Below are 17713 nucleotides of genomic sequence, written 5' to 3'. Positions count from 1 at the left end.
TTTATTTTTTAATTTTGTTTTAAAGTTAGCTTGATTTTTTAATTTGTGGCAGTGTTTCCTAAAATTTCCATATCGTTAAAATCACGTAATGTTCTTTTTTTTTAAGATTTTATTTATTCATGAGAGACGCACACAGAGAGAGAGAGGTAGAGACACAGGCAGAGGGAGAAGCAGGCTCCATGCAGGGAGCCTGATGTGGGACTCGATCCTGGAACTCCAGTATCACACGCTGGGTGGAAGGCAGGCACTAAACTGCTGAGCCACCCGGGGATCCCCAGTGTTTTTATTTTGAAAAACAGATATACCTAAGTTCAAGCTCCAACATGTTAGACTAGTATCTTTGAGGAAGGGGCACAGGAAGCAGAAATTTTACATAAATGTTCAGGAGGCTATTACATTTAAGCACATTTGGGAAACAATTTTATGTATTTTTTATTATGCCTATATATGATTTTTTGGATCTATCTTCCATGTCACTTATACCCTATTCTTTTACTTTCTACCTCTGTGTTCTCTGATAGACGAACAGCTCAAGAACCTAATTCACTGATCTACTTTTCTGTGGTATCTACCATGGCTCAAGTGACTCAAATGTGTTTTTCAAATTCCATAATCATGAGTTACCAGAAATAAAACTTTCTAATTTCCAATTATGTTGGTATAAATGCAAGATCACTTTGAATCTTGTTGAATAAGCACATTACTATTTTTTTAATTTGTCATTTTTCTTAAGGTAGTCAGTTCCACAGGGACCATTTTATCTGATTTGTCTTCTCCCTTTGGACTACTGAATCATTTCATGTATATATTGATTTTGTTATATGTACAAATCCAGAGAGACAAATTTCTCCACTTGTAATAGAGGATATGTTTATGCAGACCAAAAGGGAAAAGAAAAACATTGACGCTTTCTATAATTTTGCCTACCTACTATGGTAATTATTCAATGAAACAACTAGCAAGGACATTTAACACTTTACTTGACTTGTAATGGATCTTCCTTTGAGAAGGAGGGTTGCATCTCCAGAAAGCTTAGAGATGCCTTATAAACATTATCAAGAAAATATTTGGGGATGGAAGGAAACAGAGGTAGGAGCAAAATTTCTCAATGTATGCCTTTTGATACTATTTTAATTTCTGAAACATATGAAAGTACTGTTCATTCAAAAAATGAATAAAATTAATGCATAATAGTATACAAAATTTAAAGGCACAAGGTAGGAGCAGTAGGGGCAGCCCCACCAAAAGTATTTGATATTTATAAACAATAAAAATTACCTTCTTTAGCAATGGAACTGACTAGTCACTCAGTTCTAGTTTGTTTAGGTCTTTTAACAAAAAATCAGCTTTTAAATAAGTCTGAAAATTCTTTTGGGATTTTCTCTAATATGTTCACTCTTTATGAAGGTAACTCTGCCCATTGCTACTTACAAGGCTCTATTAAGAAGCCATTTAGGTTTCAGAAAAGCAACCAGGTTAGGCAAAGGAAAATCAGAGACCTTGATCGATATGCTTAGAACAAGCATACCAATTTCTAGTCCCTTGTTTCCTAAAGAAGGACCTTTAATATATATATTTTATTATCACCCATACCAAGTTTCACACATCATGATGGAATTTTCAAATAGTCATACATATTCTTTAAAAACAACCTTCCCCAGATGGTAGAGTGAAATACTGCTACATAAAGTCCTATCTTGCTTCCAAACTGTATAAATTAAAGGAATATTGATCTTAAAATCCTAGTACAGTAAATAATTGAAGGTTTAGCCTGCAATGCTACTGGCATTGTTAGGAGTTTTGTCTTCATAATGCCCTCCCAAGCAAGCACTTAAATAGTCAAGCCCATTAGCTCTTTATAGAGATCAACTTTGTCAACTTATTGACAGATTTCTTTAAGCACAGATCTCTTTCTTGAGTCTGATTATTCGCTGTGGCATAGTGATGACAAAATGCACCATATTATCTGAACACTCGTTTAAAGTAGCTATAAACACCTGCCTACAAGATGAATGCAAGTGCAGAAGGGGCTCAAACTTCTTACCACCTCTTAGTTTTCTGTTATGCACACTAGTCTGAAGTAAAAACCTGAGTATTCATTGGAAAAATGGTAGGACATGAATTCACTGATATTAATTGCCATAATACCGGCACCACCAACACTTCTCCTCTTTGACAAATTGAAAACAGTCTTCATTTCTACAATATACAGTTTAAAAAGATATTTTATTTTATTTTTTTAAAGATTTATTTATTCATTCATGAGAGACACAGAGAAAGATGCAGAGACATAGGCAGAGGGAGAAGCAGGCTCCCTGTGGGGAGTTTGATGTGGGACTCGATCCCAGGACACTGGATCATATCCCAAGCTGAAGGCAGATGCTCAACCACTGAGCCACCCAGATGTCCCCAAAAGATGATATTTTAAACAAAAAAAGTTGCAAGATAGGCATTAGAATTCTGCAGGAGAAAAAGCGATAGCTGCTTATAAAAATATTTACAGATTTGAGTTGAAACCATTTAGTTGAAACCATTTATTAGTAAAAATAATAGGAGTATATCGATGGACATAAGATGTCAACATTATTTCACATTTCTAGCATGAAGAAAAAAATAGTTCTTTTGGTGACAGAAGCTTTCTCAGTTTTGGGGGTTTTTTTTGTTGTTGTTTTTCTTAGAAAAAGCATAGGACTGGAACTGAGGAGGCCAAAGCAAACTGCCCAGCAGGTGTCTGGCACATAGTAACTTAGTAAGCATTCATTGAATCAAAATCAGAATTGGGTTCTGAATTTGTCACTTACCACTTTGTGATCTTGGGTATTTTGCTTCTCTATCATACAGCTTTCTCATCTGACTTATATTCCTCGCAGAATAACATATTACAGCGTAAACATTTGAATTGTTTATAAGGAGCATATTATCACAACATTTTACAAACTGCTTCACTTAGAAATTATTGCCTTATTTTGAGATATCAGGACCATGTTGGAACAAGCCAGATACTCAGCTATTTCTCAAATTTACATGCTTATGTGGACAAAACATTAACATAATTGATAGGATTCCATCATTTGTCATTATGTAGATAGACTAAAAACAAGCTGAATTCTGCAATTTTCTGTTTATTCCAATGATCTCAAGCTCCAGCAACAAAGGGTTATCACATGCCCATTCAGCCTTCTTTGTACTTGAGCAGAATATTAGTAGAATGGGGGCTAGTGTTTCTGCTAGGATCTAACTAACCATGGGATGGATTCTCGGTATCCCATACCCACAAAACTGAGTCTCCCTTCTTCAGTGCCCCTTCCTAGTTTGCATTGATTTTCTAAGTATTTTCCAGATCCCATCCACTGCTGCAATCAGTACTTACCCTGAGCCCCAGTTTTCTTGATTGGGGTCCTGATGTCCTGCCTAGTTCTTACTGGTATCCTCCTAGAAAAATTCAGACTCAATTATCTCTACTCACCTTCCCCTATTCTATATCCAGTCATGCACGGGCATTGGCTGGAGATTTGATTCAGCCTGAACTAACCTTCTGAGAGCTGTCTCATTACCATGTGACTATTAACTGATCCAATAATTACCCCAAATTCACTTTCAACAGTTGGTCTTGAGTCCTACCTCACTGATAAAATTGAAACAATTAAAGGAGCACCTCCAGATCCCTACCTGTATCTATACCTGTATGCTCTGCCTTCTTGCCCATTACTAGAGATGAACTATCCCTACTTCCATCTAAAACCAAACCATCCACATGAATAATGATTTCTCTCTCGTTTACTACTCAACATCATCTTTCTACCAATCTCTGCTGTCTGTATTACATCAAGAAATATTCTCTGCTATTAACATAAAAATGCAGTTGTTTATCTCATACTTTAAAAAAAAAGTTCCTTTCTCTATTTGTTACCAGGTAACATTATATTGCTTTGCTTTCCTAGAGCAAAACTTCTTGAAAGTTTTGTCTACGCTGTCTCAATTGCCCTCCTCTCATCCTTTCTTAAACCATTAAATGTTTTTTATGCTTAATTTCACCAAAACTATTCTTACCTAGGTCACCTATAACATCCACATTGCCAATTATTTCTCAGTCTTCATCCTTCTTTGCTTATGGACAGTATTTGAAAGAGGAGAGCCTTTCTCCTCCTTGATACACCTGGCAACTCACCTTTTCCAGTGTAAGAGTTATCCTTCATATGGGATGAGAAAAATCCAGGAAATCCCTTGGCACTACCCTCACAATATACCCAAGATCTGAGAACACCCACCATTGTTAATACCCAACAGAAGCCATCATCATCTCCCTTTTGGATTATTTTTTTAAGATTTTATTTATTTATTTGAGAGACAAAGCATGAAGGGGGGCTGCAGAGGGAAAGGGAGCAGACTCCTCGCTGAGCTTCCAGCCCATCCCAGGATGGGGAAATCACTACCTGAACGGAAGGCAGATGCTTATTTAGTTATCTGACTTAGCCACCCAGACATCCCTCCCTTTTGGATATTGCAATGACTTTCCAAATGTCCTTCCTCTTTCCATCCTTGGCACATTACAATCTCTTTTCAACATATCAGCTAAAGCACTCTCTTTAAAATGTAAATCCATTTACACATAAGTGTCCCTCCTTGAAAATCTTTCAATGGCTTCTAGTCTCATTCAAAATAAAACCAAAAGCTTTAAATCCCTTACAAACACCTACAGAATATGATCATCAATCCTCTCCCCTGAGACATTCCCCTCATTTGTTCCACTCCAGGACACAGGCCTTGTTATTTTTTCCAAACATACTGCCAGAAGAACTTCTCTCTCTTTATGGTACTGTGCCCCTCTCAGTGCTCATTTCTGTGGGTATATCTGCTTGGAGAAACCTAAAGATGTGAAGAAGCCCAGCTGCAAGGGAGTCTCAAAGTGTAATTTGTTGAAGGCTATTTCTGTAATATAAGAAGGCCATATAGAAGAGGGATGAAATGACGCTGAGTAGGGCAATCTAGTTTCTATGCTATAGCAATGAATAACTAGAGTAGTGGGGGAGAAAAGCTAGTGGAAATCATAATTTACTCTGCAACAATGCAAGAAAATAAAGAGGCTGCCTTTGGGTACGAAATCAACAAAATGGCATACTTACATTGAAAACAATAACATTAATTATACATGATAATTTAAATAGCATAACAAATACATCTTATGTAAACTATACAGCAGAATGCCAGATTTAATAAGTCCTTTATAAATACATACTCTGTCTCATTGTCACCATTTACAGAAGGATATATAAAATTTCCATTTCAAAATCTAGCAGAATTTTAAGAACCTTCTCTGGTGAAATTTTTAAGTAAATGTGCTTACTTCTGGTATAAAATATAGAGAATATAATATATAATATATATAATATATATAATATGATATATAATATATAATATATAAAATATATATGTATGTATATAATACATAATGACTGGCTCCATACCACAACCATAGACAAATTCCAAGAACTTGGTATCTCTGTTTATAAGACCATCTTGATTCTGCTTTAAGTTAAGAGATTGTGGTTATTTGGAAATAAAGTAGAAGAAGAGCAAATTAAATGAAAGTGGGCAACATGCATTAGTCAACTCTTCATGGCAAGTTTTATAGTTCAATAATTCTGAAATCCAGCAGTAACATCAAAGTACCAACTTGGTATTACTTTCTGCTATTGCTGCATTTCTTTCAAACCACCATGCTAGTCCTTTCAGATTCTATTCAATCACTGATGAAACTGCCAACCCAGCTTTAAAATGCTCGACTATTGGATTATTTCCTGGGTTTTTGTGGCATTTTCTTAGAAATAGGTTTGCTATAGACACTATCCAGTATCTCCTATACATTCTAAACATCATTCACAATGCTCTACTTCAGATTTATTTCCAATATTCGTTTACCTAGGACTAGCAAAAATAATACAAATAATTTCTCCATTGTTTTCTATGGCATAGGATGGCAGCTACTTCTGCTCTACTTTCTTACTAAATGCTATTTTATATGTTTTATAGTTTCCTAAACATAGTTAATTGAATGAATACATATTGGTGTTGATAATGGGGTAATGAAGAAGACTGCTTTGATGGCTCCATTGAAGACTATAGCATGCAAATAAAAATAATAAATTCTTCACCTTAAGATTGGCCTCAGCCTAACAAGTAATGCTCCAAGGAGCTTTCTCTCCCTTTTCACCTGGTGACAGTAGTGACTGCTGGTTGTTAAGAAAGCAATTGACAAATATTATGCATTTACTAAATGTGAAGAATATTTTGTTTTTTTTTCTTTTATTTTTATTTATATATTCATGAGAGACACAGAGAGAGAGAGAGGCAGAGACACAGGCAGAGGGAGAAGCAGGCTCCATGCAGGGAACCTGACATGGGACTCGATCCCAGGTTTCCAGGATCAGGCTCTGGGCTAAAGGCATCGCTAAACCACTGAGCCACCCGGGCTGCCCCTGAAGAATATTTTGGATTAGAGATTTAAATAGTGATAAATTTTGTTGTAAGTTATAAATATATTAAATAAATAATTAATTAATTAATTAAATAACATTGCATTTTAATATCTTAATGCTAATTAGCAGTACAATATCTAGGAGATGGAGTAATGCCAGCTGGGGCATTAGTCTTTGACTGAGTGTAACTTATAACTTATTGTGGGAGACAGACTGTAATCAAATAATAACACAAATGAATACAAAATACTTCAAAGTACTTGAAAGGGTAGAACATGCTTATAATTGAGGGCTTTCAATGAGTAAGATAAGGAGGGACATTTCATGTAATACAAGCTTGTATACAAAAGACAAGTTGGAATTAATCAGGTACAAAGGGAAGGTAAGAGAGATCTAGGCAGAAGTTACAGCAAACAAAAACCCTTGGGGTGGGAAGAGCATAGCAAGTAGTAGAACACTGAGAGAAAGTCAGTGTGAATGTAGAGAAAGGGGGCACATGTGAAGGGGCCAGACTATGCAAAGACTTATTAAAGAGACTGGTTTTTATCCTAAAAAAAACTTAAGATTATTTGAAGATTTGTATGTAGTTGGGTGACAGCTGCCTTAAAAAAAAAACAAACATGCCGCCTATAGCATGAAGAAATAAGCTCCAGGAAGGTATGGAGAAAGGTTCAAACATAAACACTGCTGATAATGCTAAATTTTATATAGAGACAAGATGTGGGTGAAAGAAGATATTTAACACTTCCTAAAGTGTGTTTCATGAAACACCAATGCAAAATGTCCTCAGGGCCAAGTGTTCCATGCTCCAATAACTGGGAAATGCTGCTTATTATTGCCCCCTCTTAGAGATCTGCAGTGAATGCAGCTTATTAAAAGCTAATGCTTTGAAAGAATGCAACTAAAAAACAAAGCCTGTTTAACTTTGTGAAACCCATAAGAGCATGAATGTATCTAACCTCAAAATTTACTATAGACAAAATACAGATATGGATATGAACTATCGCCTATCAATATGGACTATCTCCTCCAAAGACACAGAACTGGATTTTAGTAGATGGCTCTAACTTTTCACATTGCTATTATAAAGAAATATTTTCTCCTTAAGTTTTTGAGAATAATACTGGAGAAAAATAAGAATATAATTTAAACCATTAGATAATTAGGAGTATTAAAAAACAGTGAATAACAGAGGTTTACTTCCAAGGAACTATTGTGTGGGGAAAAAAGTAATTTAAAATATACACATCTTAAAATGATATAAATTATTACATACCTCTAAAAATTTGAAATACATATTCAAGCAGTAGTGAGCTTCCAAGCTATCTTTGATGGTCTATGCTTTCTTTTTTTTTTTTTTTCTTTTTTGGTTCAGAAAGAAAATAGAAAATAGAAATAGAAAATATCCTGAAAATAGAAAGTGTTTACATAGGCATTAGGTCTCACACTTAAGATTTTGTAGCTTTAGAAAGAATTAAAGCACAGTATTTCTCCAATTCTGTTAATCAGCATCAAAAACAAATAGGAATTCATGTTTAAAATGTGAATATCTAGACCCACCACAAACAGTAATCAATAATATTATTTTTAATTTTTAGAGTACTTTTTCTTATGGTATTCTTTTTTCTCAAATTTTTATATAAGTTCTAGTTCATTAACATATACTGTAATATTGGTTTTAAAATTAGAATTTAGTGATTGATCACTTACATAGAATACCCAGTGCTCAACACAACTGTGTGCTCTTTAATGCCCACCACCCATCTCGCCCATCCCCCACCACCTCCCCTTCATCAATCCTCGGTTTGTTCTCTACAGTTTAGAATCTCTTATGGTTTGCCTCTCTCTCTCTCTCATTTTCACGCCTCCCCCTATATTCATTTATTTTGTTTCTTCAACTCCACATGAGTGAAATCATAAGATATTTGTCTCTGATTTATTTCTCTTAGCATAAGACACTCTACCTCCACCCACATGGTTACAAATGGCAAGATTTCATTCTTTTTGATGGCTGAGTAATATTCTATTGGATGTACATACCACATCTTTATCGACTCATGAGTCAATGGACACTGGAGCTCTTTCCATAATTTGTTAATTGTTGATAATTGTGCTTCCTGCTATTTATGCCCTTGTTTAGGGCATGCTGAATCATGCTACTGTTATCTAAGAGAATATAATGGGAGTGAATTTCAAGCTAAAGTTATAAAGAACATCACAGATTCCACTTTGGGTGTTTAGGTTCTTGGGTTGCTTACTCTCGGTGAAGTCAGCCACTATGCCATTAGGACACTCAAGCTATCCATCAGAGAGACCCAGGTGGAATAAGCTGAGGTCTCTGAGACCAATAGCCACCATCAAATTGCCAGCCAACTAAGTGAGCCACCTTACAGCAGAAAGATAATACAAGATTTTAAGCCACTGAATTTGGGGCCATTTTTAAAAGCAGCAATGGGTAACTAATAGATGGAGTTCTTTTGGAAAACAAAATTGTTCTGAGTGATACTTCATCAAGAGCTGTATATTGTCAATTAAGCACTAATGCTTGTGAAAGCATTTTACTTGCCTTCCAAATTAGAAGAATATAGTATATATTCTATATTCTATAGAAAGAAAGCTCCAAGGATATTGGAAAGAAATATATTCTATATTCTATAGAAAGAAAGCTCCAAGGATATTACCTGGTAATGTGCGGAGGGATTAAAGATTTCATGATATAGGGGTGCCTGGGTGGCTCAGCCGGTTAAGCCTTTACCTTTGGCTCAGATTATGATCTCGGGTTCTGAGATCAGCCCCTTCTCAGCGGAGAGTCTGCTTCTCCCTCTCCTTCTGCTCCTCCCCATGCTTGTGCATGTGCGCATGCACAGGAGCTCTCTCTCTTTCTCTCTTTCAAATAAATAAAATCTTTAAAAAAGATTTTGTGATATAACATCCCAAATACTAATGTATAACCCTTCTTCTTTAGTGGAGGCAAACCGTCACAGAAGAAGGTCTTTAAAAGACTGTCAAATCTTGAATAGGATAAGCCTTCTCTGATGATGAAAATGACATAAAGGCTTTGAAAACTGTGTTAGCCACTGCGAATGAAGTGAAAAATTTCACAAGGTGAAGAGAATGAATCTCACACTTTGCAAGGTCTTTCCCTTAATAGCATTCACCAAGCTCTTTTCACTCCTATTTTCTACTTAGCCTACTCAATTAGGGATAATTAGGGGCCTGAGAAAGAATATAATTCATTTCCACAATCCCAACTCTTCACTTTACCTCAACCTGTTCCTTATTGCTTACGTTATGCTTCCAACAGAGAAAAAAATCTTAGATGTTTTTTCTGTCCTCTTTCTTCCCCACTCCAACAACTTCAGTAAGTCTTATATGAGTAAGAACATTGCTCCAAATCAGAAACACTTGAAGGAAAATGTGACAAGGCAGGGCTACAGACAATCTATAAGTAAAATAAACCTTTGGGTAAGTAAGATTTGACTACTCTACTTTTCAATATATTCACTTTTAATTATTTTAAAATCATCTTGACTTAAAAACTCTGTGAAAATTCCATATTCATTGAAATGTTAAATACAAAGTTTTATGTTTTTATTTATAAAAAAGATATTCAAGCTCCAGTTCCAGCTCTGACATGTAAAAAGCTTAGAAGTAGTGACTCTGATTCTTTCAATGAGAACAAAGCTAAACAAACTAGAAATCAGTGACTTTTTCTGGACCCATTAGAGAGCTAAAGTGACAGGGCTACCAAAATCTGGAGTGATAAGGTAAATATATAGAATCACATAAGAGATCTGTTGGAGCAGCAGCTGCTGGATCCATTAATTGGTGGAAACACTTAAATGTAATTTTAGTGAATTGCTGGAGGCTGAATCTGGACCAATTTGAGAGTGAGAACACCTGAGGGTGCAGTCTTGTGAGGGGGCACACCTTTAAATGTTTTAGTCCCAGGAACTCCATGGGTTCTTACAGTGAAGATCCAAGACAAGCCCCCTCATGGTTCTAGTAGGAGGAGGAGAAAAGTAACCATTTTGAATTATCCTCAGTTTTTCTCCATAACAAAGGGAAAAGACTTTATGAGATCTTTATCCTACTTGGAATAAAGGTGTAATTAACCAACTCCATTCCCTTCTAGCCATCCTATCTCACCTAAGGGGAAGGGGGGGGGGATGAAGAGATACTTGGGAAGGTCACAGTCCAGGGATATGGGTCTTCTGAAAGACTGAGTTTTAATTGCAACCTTACAAAACTTACCCCTGCCCTACACCTTACCACCACAGCTTCAGAGCTCCAGGGTATCCACTGAAGGAGCTACCAGAAAGATACTGTTTAAGAGGAGTTATTCAGGGAAACAGAGACAAAAGCAGGTGGGAGAAGAGGAGGAAGCTGAAGCTCTTGACACCTACAGCTACAGCAAACATTAAACAAAATCCAAATCCTAACCACATTAGTGTAAAGCCTTATAGTTAAAGCTTATAAATGTCCCAGTTTCTATTACCTACACATCATACTTGACTTTCAATAAAAATTTACAATGCATGTTGGGGCCAGGTGGCTCAGTGGGTTAAGCCTCCCACTCTTGGTTTCAACTAAGATCCTCCTCTCATGCAAGGTGAGATCCACCCCCAACTCTGCACAAGCTCCATGGTCAGCAGTGAGTCTGTTTGAAGATTCTCTCCCTCTGCCCCTCCACCCATTCACACTCGCCCTTGCTCTCTCCTTCAAATAAATAATCTCAAAAAAAAAAATTTTACGATGCATGCTAAAAGGCAAGGAGAAACTGTTTGAAGAGACAAAGCATCAGAATCATACTCAGGACACAGATTTTGGAGTTATCAGATAAGGAATTTAAAATCATGATGATTAATATAATCAAGTCTCTACAAGAAAAAGTAGACAACAGGCAGGAATAGATAGGTAATGAAAGTAGAAATATGGAAACTCTAAGAAAGAATCAAAAGGAACCACTAAAAATCAGAAATTCAGTAACAGAACTGCATAATCCTTTGGTGTGCTCATTAGTACATTGGACATGAAAAAGGAAAGAGTCTATGAACTTGAAAATATGTCAATAAAAGCTTCCAAAACTGAAATGCAAAGATAAAAAAGAATCAGGAAAAACAAAAAAGAATAGATAATCCAAGAATTGTGGAATAATTTCAAAAGGTGTAAAATACACTTAGTTGAAATTTCAAAAGGCAAAGACAGAGCCACCTGGGTAGCTTAGGCCATGATACTAGGATCAAGCCCCACCCGTGTCAGGCTCCCTACTTAGCCAGGACCCAGCTTCTCCTTCTCCCCCTGTTTATACATGCAAGATTTCAAAATCTTAAAAAATAAATAAGGAAAAGGGAATATTTAAAGTTTTAATAGTTAAGAATTTTCCAAAATTAATTATAAATACCAAACTACAGGTCCAGAAAGCTCCAATAAAATAAAATAAAGCAAATATAAAATAAACAAGCAATATAACAAAAAATAAAATAAACCTAAATATATCATATTCAAACTGTAGAAAATGAAAGACAAAAAGAAAATCTTGAAAGAAGTCAGTAGTGGTGAGAGGACATCTTACCTATAAAGAAACAAGGATATCAATTCTATTGGACTTCTTACTTGAAAATATGCAAACAAGAGAAGTGTAGAAAGAAATATTTACATTGTTGAAAGAAAAAAAAAGCCATTAACTTCAAATTCTATACTAGTGAATTTATCCTTCAAAAATGAAAGAGAAGTAAAATCTTAAACAAAGCTATCTATAAGAAATGTTAGAGATTCTTCCTGGAGGAGAAAACAATATACAGGTCAGAAACTTGGATCTATGGAAGAAGAAGAAGAAGAAGAAGAAGAAGAAGAAGAAGAAGAAGAAGAAGAAGAAGAAGAAGAAAGAAGAAGAAGAAGAAGAAGAAGAAGAAAGAGGAGGAGGAGGAGGAGGAGGAGAAGAAGACAGGCATCAAAGAAAGTAAAAACAAAATTTAGATTTTTAATTTTTCTTATTATTATTATATCTAATAGATAAGTCTTCAAATTAATACAACTGAGTGATGATAACATATGGATAAGTGAAATGAAGGACAGCAATGTTATAAGGAATGAGAGGGAGAAATTGAAAATACTTTGCTATAAGGTATGTGTGCCAATTTAGAGTGAAAGAAATATTTTTATTGGAAAGTTGACTGAACAGCACTTTTAATCTATAGATTTGATATTTACTGAATACTCCATTCAACAACAGAAAAATACACATATTCTCCTCAAGCTGGCATAGAGTATGGACCAAGATAGACAACATTCTGGGCCATAAACATATCATAAGAATTTATTTTAAAAATAGGAATCATACAAAGTATGCTCTAGATCTCAATGGAATTAAACTGGAAATCAATAATAGCAAGATGGCTTGAAATCCAAAAATGTTTGGACATTAAGTAGCATATAAATAATACATGGACCAAAGAAAAAGTCTTAAGAGAAATTTTTAAATATTTGAAGTTAAGTGACAAAATTTGTGAAATGCAACAAAAGCAGTGCTTAGAGGGAAATTTATAGTATTAAATTGCTATAAATTGCTTAGAAAAGAAGATCTGAAAACTGATAATCTAAATTTCCTCTTTAGGAAATTTAAATGAATGAGTGAGTGGTGAGTGAGTGAGTGAGTGTATGTGTGAGAGAAAGAGGAGAAATATAAGCCAAAAACAGGCAGAGGAAAAAAATAATTAAAATGAGAGCAGAAATTAATAAAATTAAAATCAGGAAATCAATATAAAAAGCTAACAAAACTAAAAACTGGTTCTTTGAAGAGCTCAATAAAATTTATAAACCTATAGGCTAGCCAAGAAAAAAAGAGAGAAAACATAACATTAAAATAAATAAAAGAAGGCTCATCTCTACTGATCCTGTGGATAGTAAAAGGATAATAAAAAATTTTTGAATAACTCTATGCCCCCAAACTTGATAACTAAATGAAATGGATCAATTCCTGGAAAGATACAAACTACCAGACATGATAAAAGGAGAAAGAGAAAACTTCAGTAGTTCTATATTTATTAAGGAAATGAAATCAAAATACCAGGCCCATATGGTTTTACTGATGTATTTTACCAAACATTTAGGGAAGAAATTATACTAGTCCTCCACAGTCTTTTCCAGAAAACAGAAGCAGAGTGTATACTTTCTAATTCATTCCACAAGGCCATGCATGAACACAGATGCAAAAATTTTCAACAAAATATTAGCAAATTAAATTCAACAATGTATAAAAATCATTATACAACACAGACCAAGTGATATTTACACCAGGCAGGCATGACTGATTTAATATTTGAAAATCAATCAACGTAATCCACCACATCAACAGACTAAAGAAGAAAAAAGCATATGACATTATCAACTGATGCAAAAAAATGCATTTGATAAAATCCAACATCTATTCACAATTAAAAAAAAAACAACAAATCTTTCAGCAACCTAGAATAGAGGGAAATTTCTTCAGCTTGAATAAGAACATCTACAAAAACCCTGCAGGTAACATCATACTTATGCTAATAAACTAGTGAGTCTCCTTAATAATGGGGAGAAGGTAAGAATGTTCCTTTTCACCACACCTATTCAATGTTGTACTGGAAGTCTTAGCAAGGACAGTAAGACATGTATATATACAACAAAACTCTTGAAACTAATATACAATTACAATAAGGTTACAGGATATGAGGTTTATATGTGATAGTTGATTGCTTTCCTACATACCAGAATTGAAAAATTGGAATTTGAAGTGAAAAATACAATACCATTTACAATATCACCAAAAAAAAAAATCAAGTACAAAAGAATACATCTAACAAAATGTGCAGAGTTTGTATATTTGTGTAAACTACAAAATTCTGATTTAAAAGACTTTAAAAATAAATCTAAACAAATGGAAAGTCCATAGACTAGAAAACTCAATAAGGTTAGGATGTCATTTGTTCCCAATTTGGCCTATAGATTCAGAGCAAATCATTATCCCAGCTAGCTATATTATGGATATCAGCAAACTGATTCTAAAGTTTATATGGAAAGACAAAAGACCTGGAGTAGTCAACAAATCACTAAAAGAGAAGAATAAAGTTTAAAGATTGACGCTAACTTCAAAATTTACTAATCTACGGTAATCAGAACAGTATGATATTAGCAAAAGAATAGGCATATAGATCAATGGAAAAGAATAGAAAACTCAGAAACAGACCCACACAGATACAGTCAAAGGATCTTTGACAGAAAATAAAGGCAATTCAATAGAGAAGGGAGAGTTTTTTCAACAAGTAGTGCTGGAACTACTGGACACTTACATTGAAAAAAAGAAAAATCTAAACACAGTCTTTCTACCATTTCCAAAAATCAAATCACAAGGGATCATAGATCTAAATGTAAAGTGCAAAACCATAAGACATCTAGAAGAAAACACAGGAGGAATTTTAGGTGTTCTTGGGCATGGCAAAGAATTTTCAGATGCAATACAAAAATACATCCATGAAAGAAAAGTGTTGGACTTTATTAAGATTAAAAACTTCTGGTCTGTGAAAGATACTACTAAGAGAATGAAGACAGGCCCAGATTGGGTAATAATATAGGCAAAACACTATCTGATAAAAGACTTGTATTAAAAATATACAAATAACTCAAAACTTAATAATAGTAATAATATAAGTAACCAAGCAGAAAATGGGCAAAAGATCTGGACACCTCACCACACGGAATATAAAGATGACAAGTCGGCATTTGAAAATATGCATAACATCCCTTGTTATCAGAGAATTGCAAATTAAAACAACAACAATGAATATATCACTATGTACTTATCAGAATTGCTAAAATCCAAAACCTGACAATACCAAAACACAGTTACATATTTAGGAGTAAGAACTATAGACAAATTTCTTACAATTGCTATATTCAAACAAGTGAACCATTAAGAAGGGGCTGAAGAAGAACCTTGGTGATGAAGCCCATTTTTCTCTAAAAATTAAAAAAAAAAATCTTTTTATCTAGAAAACAAAAGCAGATATGGAATGTACTTGGTTCTACTACTGGGTAGAGAATACACACATAATTTCTGTTTATCTGATGTGGAAAGTAGGGATTAGGCAACATATTTTGGACCTAAAGTAGCAAATAGATACTGAGCCAAAAAAGCCACAAGTTCTCAGATCTTCTAATGCCAAAATAGTCAGAATGCAACAGGGCCAACCATTCAGAACATAAGATATGACAATGTAAATTATGTGGTTGTGCAAAATGACCAAAGTGGCATTAAATCATTTATGGTTATTCTCTTCCTTCCCTCTAAGGCATCATCTTTCAGATGGCTTTCCAGAATCCCTTATTTCCCAAATTAAGAATAATGGATGAAGAAATTTAGAAGGTCATTAGTACGTCACTTTAGATTTCAAAAAGACATGGGAAACTGGATAATAAAATTAAGAACTGCTACTCATCAAAAAAATTACTAATAAGAAAATAAAGGCAGAACATGAAGTGGGAAAATGTATTCATAACAGTTTATCTTTAAAAAATGTATTCTCATGCTCATTTTGGCCCGTATACACTAAAATCAGAATGATACAGAGAGGATTAGCAAGACCCCTGTACAAGGATGACACACAACGTCATAAAGCATTTCATATTTTTGAACATTGCTAAGAAAATAAATCTTAAAAGTTTTCATCACGAGAAAAAATTAAATTCTGTAACTGTGTATGGTGATGCATGTCTTAAAAAACAATATGTTGAATATATAAAGAGCCCCTGTAGGTCAATAGGAAAAGAGCACACAAATCCAGTACAAAAATGGGCAAAAATTGCTGAACAAACACTTTCCAAAAGAGGAAATCCAAAAAGCCAATGAAGATAAGAAAACTTCAGCTTTACCAGTCATCAGAGAAATACAAATGAAAACCACAAAGAAATTTCATTACACTCTTGCCATAAATGTGAAATGGCAAACAAATGAAAAACAATGGAAAGTGTGTTAGTGAGGATATAGAGCAATGAGAATGCTCATATACTACTGTTAGAAGATTAATGAGTACAACCAATTTGTAAAGCTGGCAGTATCTGTTAAAGCTGCTTATGCTGAGAGGAAGGAGTTAAAACAACTGGGTTTGATCTAATCACTACACCAAGGAAAAATCTTTGAGAGAAAGGCTCTTGGGGTCATCCAGTCTAATCATCTTCATAAATGGACTTGTGGATAAATAGACTAATGATATTTGCTAGGAAGAAGTGACCTTATCTTTGAAATACCCTTGTCAGGATGTCCTGGTTAAGGATTATCTATAGAAAAAGAACCAAGGGTATATGAGAAATGGCCCTCTAGAGGATTTCACCTAAGGTACACAGCTCTCTGGCTTCACAATTTAAATGCTCCTGCTGTGTGAAGTGACTTTGCAGATGTAACACAGAGATCTTATCTATTATTCTAGCCACATGTTGGACAGAAAAAGACAGGTCCTGGGGAACTACCTTTGATGTCCTAAACCACTCTCTCCTCTTCCTGAAATTTTCAATTGTCTTCAAATTGAAATTATTTAATAAAGTTTGCTAAGATAAGATCTCTGTGATTCATGTGGGTCTGATTTGATTATTCCATCTTATGTGGTAGCTTATACAATTAGACCCAATAATCCTACTCAGGGGTAAATGCCAAACAGTAATCATTCACATGTTCAACTAAGACCCAGAACTGTTGCATTCATTCTTAATGGCCACAAACTGGAAAATATCTGAAAGCCCATAAAGAAAAATGGACAAATTGTGATACATTCACACAATGGAATGCGATTCAGCAACTAATAACTTCAACTACATGAATTTAGTATGGATGCAACTCAGAAAGATAATGTTGATTGAATTAAGCCAGACTAAGATGTATTAGGCAAAACTAATCTAACCTGTGCAAAGTCAAGTAATATTGTTTTGTTCTTGGGCCAGTCTCTCAAGAGACTTCTGAATAGATTTATATATTTAGATTTTTTAGTGGTTTTTAAAGCTAAATTATTTATCTATTTAGTGTGACAAAATGTGGAGATTATTGATGAGATGGGATATCCTAACAACATATTAGGATTATCATTGAAAAGAAAAAAACCCTGAAAAACAAAAGTGAAAAACACTTTAGACATAGCAGGTCATCTTATTGTTCATATTTATAAACTTTGGTATTTTGATTTTAAGAAAATATCCTTGTATAGAGTTCCTAC

General features: G+C 34.5%; 1 non-coding gene across 1 annotated transcript; it reads left to right on the top strand.

Moving 5' to 3' along the window:
* Window positions 1-16036: 16036 nt before the first annotated feature.
* LOC144317897 (U6 spliceosomal RNA) lies at window positions 16037-16142 on the top strand. The gene has a single exon (XR_013383785.1). It is a non-coding gene; the product is annotated as a U6 spliceosomal RNA (small nuclear RNA).
* The last annotated feature ends 1571 nt before the right edge of the window (window positions 16143-17713 follow it).

This window comes from Canis aureus, chromosome 7 (assembly GCF_053574225.1).
Source record: "Canis aureus isolate CA01 chromosome 7, VMU_Caureus_v.1.0, whole genome shotgun sequence".
In the NCBI taxonomy this organism is placed as follows: domain Eukaryota; kingdom Metazoa; phylum Chordata; class Mammalia; order Carnivora; family Canidae; genus Canis; species Canis aureus.
This window is presented reverse-complemented; position numbering and strand designations above follow the sequence as displayed.